At 39.9% G+C, this 7,296-nt stretch overlaps 1 pseudogene; it reads left to right on the top strand.

Moving 5' to 3' along the window:
* The first annotated feature begins 245 nt into the window (after nt 1–245).
* LOC136398156 (uncharacterized) overlaps nt 246–7,296 on the top strand; it is a 40,369-nt pseudogene continuing 33,318 nt past the window's right edge.

The following is a 7,296-nucleotide window of genomic DNA, read 5'->3' as shown; positions in this document are numbered from 1 at the left end:
AACCTCCAGGATCCCATTAAGTTTTACTCCAGGTGTGGCTAGCAAAGGTCCTCATCCTATTCTTTGTTTGAATATCTGCTTGGGAATTCTGAGCTATTTCATATCTGTGGAGTGAGTGCTGATGATCAACACTGCAGGCCTTCCCTTGGTTTCAGGGAGCCTGGTGCCCACCAGAGAAGAGAGTTCCTGGGAAAATATGTCAGAAGAAAGCTTGGGCACCTTGCAAGGCCTCAGAACTAACCACGATGTCCGTCCATGTGACACCTGCCAAGCACAAGGTAAGGTGTTCTGCTACATTTTTTTCTTCCTCCATTATCCTGTCTTCCAAGCCACCTTCTTCCAGGCACCTTGAATCAGTAAACATGATGGAGTAACCGGTGGGCATTTTTAGGGAAATGGCTTTTCTTTAAAAATGTAGTGAAAAAGGAAATGGCACTTTTTTTTTAGTGAGAGGATGGGAGATAGACAGACAGATTTCTGCATGCACCCAGACTGGGACCCACCCAGCAACCCCCATCTGGGGCTGATACTCTATCTGGTGCCATGCTCGCAACCAGACTATTTTTAGAGCCTGAGATGGAGGCTCGATGGAGCCATCCTCAGCACCTGGGGCCAATGTGCGTGAATCAGTCAGGCCATTGCTGCAGGAGGGGAAAGGAGGAGTGGGAGAAGCAGATAATCCCCTCCCCTGTGTTCCCTGACCAGGAATGGAACACCGAACTTCCACATGCCGGCTCGACACTCTACTGCTGAGCCAACTGGCCAGGGCCAGAAATGGCTTTTTAACCACAATAAAATGCTGGGTCCATTTAAGAGCAGGACACAGGCGCACTCTGAAAGCATCCATGGAGGTCACAGCAGGAAGGTAGACCTAGCTACTAGTCTGCCGACTTCATGGTGAAGAGAAAGAAGGGCACTTCTGTTATCCTTGCCTGGAAACCACACATCCTTGCAGAGGCTTTTGTAAGACCCTCCTTGACATTGCTTGGGCTCTCTTTTTGCCTCTTTCTGTTTTCCAAGCCCTAAATGAAAAAATAGATTTTAAAAGGAAGGGGGAAAAAATGTAAAGATCTGAACAATAAAAAATCTTTTATTCCTCCAGAAACCTGTTTGCTCCTTGGCGTTTTTACTACCTCTTGAGTATATTTGATATCGTCTACAAAGTTGATATAAATCCCTTCCTTTGGGAATAAAGTTGAAAATGCCTACATTTTCTTGGACTATCATAGATGCTCTGACTTATTCTTGTCATGTCTGTAAGGGTGTGAAATCTTACGATCCCCTGTCATTAATATACAGAGTCTATAGTGGCACTTCCAATAGAAATATGACATAAGCCACATATATAATTTAAAATTTTCTAGTAGGCTCTTTAAAAAGAATAAAGAAACATAAAATTACTTTTAATAATATAATCTATCTAACTTACTGTATTCCAAATATTGCCTTTTTAATATATGATCAATATAAAGAAATCATTGATGACATATACTTTACATTTATACTAAGTCTTCAAAATCTGGTATGTACAGTACATCTCAACCCAGACAAGCTTATTTGAAGTGCTCAATGGCTACTTGTGTTTAGAAGCTATTGTATTGAATAGCTCAGCTCTGGATATTGGAAAACATTTTCTTATTTTTCCCATCCAGTCATCTAGAGTCCAACCTTCACTCAGGATCCAGGAGACTTCTCTTTTTGGTCTCCGTCCCTAGCAAGTATTGTACTCCCTTCACCATACACAGGCTTTATTCCATAGAAATAAAGGGAAAGAGGAGACTAACCCTATCCTGCCCCATTGTTGCAGGAGGAGCTTCTCAAGGGCAATGCAGTGTTTCCTTCCTATCCTCTCATAAATGATAGAAGCAGCAGCATCTTTAGAAGCTGCCAGAAGCTACTACTTTAGCATAAACAACTCAAGGAAGTGACCTTCTTTACAGGGTCTTGAATAAGATCAAGTGGTTTAATTGTACACCATGTGGGTGGCCTTGTCAACATTTAGACTAGAATGTCTAGATCTAACTATGGGATTCTTCCCCACATAGGGGATGGGAGGCACAGATGCTTATTTGTTGGGTTGATCTCACCAGGTCCAGGACCAAGGCTACTGGACCAAGGTAAAATCATCAGACTACTAGCCCAGGGAGCTGACATTGGAAGTGTTCCTACGATAGAAACCCCTTCCCTGGACCCACTGTGTTTTATCCCATGAGGATAATCTTGAGATAGTATTAACAAGTGCTTACTCAATGACAATACCAGAAAAGAAAAGTACCTGCCTCCCATCATGGATACTTTGCCACTTTATGAGCCTGCTTTAGCCATGTGGCAGAGTAGAGAGAGCCGGGAATGACAGGCAGTGAGCTTTCCTAGCTGTTTTGCCTTGAGAGTGTCTCTTCAGGCACAAAGGCCTGAAGCCCAATGCATGTTCAGGACCTGCCTGGACTTGACATGCTAGTAGCAGAGGTTGTTGTGAGCAATTGGTGGGAGGTGGGCTGCAGGAGAAAGCAGGCCAGACCATGAGGAACTGGACTCTCCTTAGGATAGCGACTACTTCTAAGGTTGATGGGGAACAGAGCATTTTAAATAAGAGAATGGCTTTCTTCATTGCTTTGTAAATGCTATAGATCTTGCCAAAATATAATCACGTTTGTTCTCTTACTTGAAGTCCTTCATGAGTTTCTTGTTTCTCACAAGGTAAAGGTGAAGACTCCTTGGTGACATATGCAAGGTTGAGCACAATTTGACCTCTGCCAATAAATTGGACCTCATTTTCCTCCACTGTCCCCATAGTTCCATCTTTATGGAGCTGGGCCTGACCCTCTTCTGAATGGGCAGAACTTTTCATGCCAATGGGCATGTACATACTGAAAATTCCATCCCTTATCTCCTCTTTCATTAATAAGTTCTTATTACAATATATTTAAGAGTCCATTCAAATGAACTCTCTAGGAAGCCTTTCTTTTATCTTTGCAGAGCTGAGTGCTTCTGCCCATAACTTGTCTCCTTCCATTGTCTACTTGTCTATAGCACTCAGCACATAGACATGCTAGACTGTTGGCTTACCCACTCCCACAGGCTGTGAGCCTGTCATTCATTCATTCACTCATTCATTTATTCCACAAATGTTCTGACCGATAAATATACTGTGCACAAGGGATACAGCAGTAAACAAAACTGTCACAGATCCTTACCATTATGGGACTATTTAGTGGAAAGAAACTAAAATTCAATAAATATGTAAGTAACATATATAGAAAGTCAGATGGCTTGGCACCAAAGCCTCCCAAACTTCCTAGCCCCTTACAGTTGGGTGAGGCCTAGTGATAAGTTTTGGCCAGTGGGCTGTGAACAGTAATGACATATGTCATTTCCAGTCCAAAGCACTTAGGAGCTGGCTTATGACCCCCTCCCCCTCTCTATTTCCCTACTGCAGCCAGTGGAAAGCATGTGTCAGGCCACAGAATAGAAACATCCTGGATCCCTGAGTCACTGCTGGAAGATACCTGTCTAGAAAGCGACTAGTCCTACGGTGGGATCTGCATGAGTGAGAGTTCACTTTAATTGTAGGCCATTGAGCTCTGGGGTCGTTTAGCATAGAACAGCCTACCCTTTGTGGACTAGTGAAAATGGTGATAAGCACTACAGAAAAATACTGAGAAGAAAAGGGGGTGGAGAGTGGTGGAGGTTGGGATGGAATGTTCCAGTTATAAGAGTGATCATGGAAGGCCTTCCTGAAAAGATACTATTGGAGTAAATACCAGAATAAAATTAGGAAGCAAACCATGTGACCAACTGGGAAAAAGGTGCCAGGCAGAGGTGGAGGAGAAGCCAATACAAAGGCCCTGAGGTAGAACCGTGTCCGGCAGCATTGCAGAAACAGCAAGGAGTTCAGAGTGGCTAGAGTGGATGAGGGGGAAATTGGTGAGAAGGAAGGTTAAAGAGGTTGAAGGTGTGGGGAACAAGTTCTGTAGAGCCTTGTGGGCCTCTATGAGGCCATTGACTTTAACTTTGACCAAGAAAGCCCTTTGTGAGTTTTGAACAGAAAAGTGATGTTAATTGACTTACACTTTGACATTTATGCTGGTATCTTGGGAGTTGACTGAGAGTACTTTAGGACTGAAGCAGAGACTAATTAGGAGATTATTACATTGATCAAACTAGAAACAATGTGTCTGAGAAGACAACATGGTGAGAAATGGTGAGATCCTGGATATATTTGAAGGTAAAACCAGTATGATTTGCAGGAATAAGGGATGTGAAATGTGAGAGAAAGAGAAGTCAAAATTGATTCACCAGTTTTAGCCTGAGCATCTGGAAGTTTGGAATTGCCACCATCTGAGATGTAGTTGGAGCAGGTTTGTTGTAAAGATAAGAATCCCAGTTTAGGACATGAAAATTTTGAGATGCTTACTAGAGGTTCAGGTGGCAAAAGGAAGTAAAGTAACTCCTCACTTAATGTCATCAAAAGGTTCTAAACCTTTAAGCAAAACAAGGTATAATGCAATTAACTTACCACAGGCTGATTGATAAAAATAAGAGTTAAGTTCCAGTTAGCTCAGTGGTAGTGTCAACCCAAAGTATGGAAGTCCTGGGTTTGATTCCTGGTCAGGGCACACAGGAGAAGTTACCACCTGCTTTTCTACCCCTCCCCCTTCCTCTTCTCTCTCTCTCTTCCCATCCCACAGCCATGGCTCAATTTGTTTGAGCACATTGGCCCCGGGCGCTGAGGATAGCTCCATGGAACCTCTGCTTCAGGCACTAAAAATAGCTTGATTGTGAGCATGGTCCCAGATGGGCAGAGCTTCAGTCCCAGACAGCAGTTGCCAGGTGATCCCAGTTGGGGTGCATGTGGGATCTTGTCTATTTCCCTTACTTTCACTAAAAAAATTAAAATAAAAAATAAAAAGTTAAGTTCCTATGGCATCTCATCAATGTTATAAGAAAACAACATTACTCAAAGATATATATCTTTCACATACTAGGTATTTAGTAAATGTTTGTTGGACAAAAAGAAAGTCTCTGTCCATAATAGACCAATTATAAGATCATGAAAAGACAATGTACATAAAAGTGTTTTGCCAAGTATATCATGTTATTCAAGTGAAGAATAATTAGCTATGATAATAATATAATATTATTATACTCTGCAAGTGAGGTAGATAATAAAAAATATTTTTTATTCTAAAAATATTTAAGATTGTAACCAATGGATTGAGTCACTCACCTAACGAATTTTGATAAAATTCTTAGACAGTGCTATTATTAGGTAAAATTAATGCAAAGATGATTTAGAAAAAGGTAGGCGAGTGAGAGAAATAGTGCTTACATTGTCAAAACCTAAAATGTATATTAACAAGTGATAACAGCAACCACTAGAGGGAAAAGAATGAATGACAGGCCACCATTTCCCTATAGCAACTGACTCAAACACTTATCTTGGCATCAGTTATTTTGCAGACTTAAAAAACATATGAATCATTCCAAAGATCAGTTTACTTCTTCCCAAATAGGTAATTATTGTCTTCCCCTTCCTGCCACTCCTATTAGCACAATATTGAAGAATCAGTTCTCTAGACCACAAAAACTTTAGAAGGAGGGTTTTTCAGTTAACCAAGGAAGAAATTAAAATCAAAAAGGAGTGTCTTAACAACTGAGTCATAACCTGTACGAACTGATTTTTTGGCTGTCTGGTCTTCAAAGTTGCCCTCCACTGGACATAAGCATACAGTTCAGAGACAGGAACTGAGGGAGGGAAGGAGAAGGAACATGCATGTTTATAAAAGGCTTGAACAATGAGCTGGGACTGGGGAGACTGGAAAAGGATACTGTTTTCGGTGTTTCCCAACGTGGGGCCACGCCCCACAGGGGGGCAATTCAATAGTTAAGGGGGGCAATTTGAAAATGGACTCGACACGACTTTAACTCTTTCACCCCGGGCCATTTAAATGCAATGCTAGATATCGGTGCCAAATTTAACAAAAAATGCCATTCTTAAATAATTGCGGTAAATAATTATTAAGTATAATTTCGTTTGACGAGACCAAAATATCAACTGGGTGATTGGCGTCGTCAAGTAAACTTCGTCCTGGGTTCACCGTGGAGCATGCCGTCTGCCGCAGGGTACCCCGGACATTTTAAAAACTTGCTAAACAACGCAGTTATTCTCACCTAATTGGCCCATCGCAACTTCTGTAGTGTTTCACATCATTCAGTTGGTGTTAATTTGAAATAAGTGTCAGTCAAAACTGTTGTAAAAGCTCGTTGATTTAATAAATATACATATATATAGTATAGATATAATTGGTAAGTATTTGATTTTATTTTTATCAATATTAAACTCTTTATTAAGTACTTCTTGCATCGGGGCTAGAAAGCAATAATATTTTATAAATATTATTGGGGCTATAATAGTGCATGCATGACAATTTTAATTTTAGAAGCATAACTTTCCAGAAAATTTTGTCAAGTGGAAAAAATATAGATACCTTTTGATTTGCGGTGGTAGTGTAGTAAATGTGTTATATACATTTAAATAAATATGAATTTTTAGTATACGTTTACTCTATGTCACATTGAATCTATTTTAACACATATTTTAATATTAGTTTTTAATTGATCTTATTTTTATTTCTTATAGCCCATAGTAAAATAAGTGGTGCAAGCAAGAAAAAAAACTCGTCAATATTCGGAGGAATATTTAAAATTTGGGTTCATACCCGCTGTTCACGATGAGCGGATTCCTTTTTGTCTTTTATGCCAGCAATGCTTGACCAATGAATCAATGAAACGAGGTCGTCTTGAGGCGCATTTGAAGGCGAAACATAGTGCTCATATTAATTCAGATTTGAGTTACTTTAAAACTTTAAAGAATAATTTTGAAAAAAGAACAACATTAAAGTCTCTATTTACTGCTCATACTTCAACTAATAATCGTGTTCTTGAGGCTAGTTATGAAATTTCTTTATTCATCACTAAAACTGGAGAAAATCACACTATAGGAGAGAATTTAATAAAACCGTCAATATCAGCATTTCTTAAAACGGTTCTTGAAAAAGATGACAAAGATGTAAAAGCTATGCCACTCAGTGACAATACTGTTAGCAGAAGAATAGACGAAATGAGTGAGGATATTGAAAAACAACTTATTGAAAAGCTGAAAACAAGAAAATTCTCCTTGCAAATGGATGAATCAACTTTGAGAGACAGTGAGGCAGTATTGATAACTTACGTAAGATATATTGATAAAGGACATTTTGCTGAAGAAATGTTGTTCTGTAAAAGATTAGAAAGCAC

Source organism: Saccopteryx leptura, chromosome 3, assembly GCF_036850995.1.
Source record: "Saccopteryx leptura isolate mSacLep1 chromosome 3, mSacLep1_pri_phased_curated, whole genome shotgun sequence".
NCBI lineage: Eukaryota > Metazoa > Chordata > Mammalia > Chiroptera > Emballonuridae > Saccopteryx > Saccopteryx leptura.
Note: the sequence above shows the minus strand (reverse complement) of the source record. Positions and strands in the feature narration are given on the sequence as shown.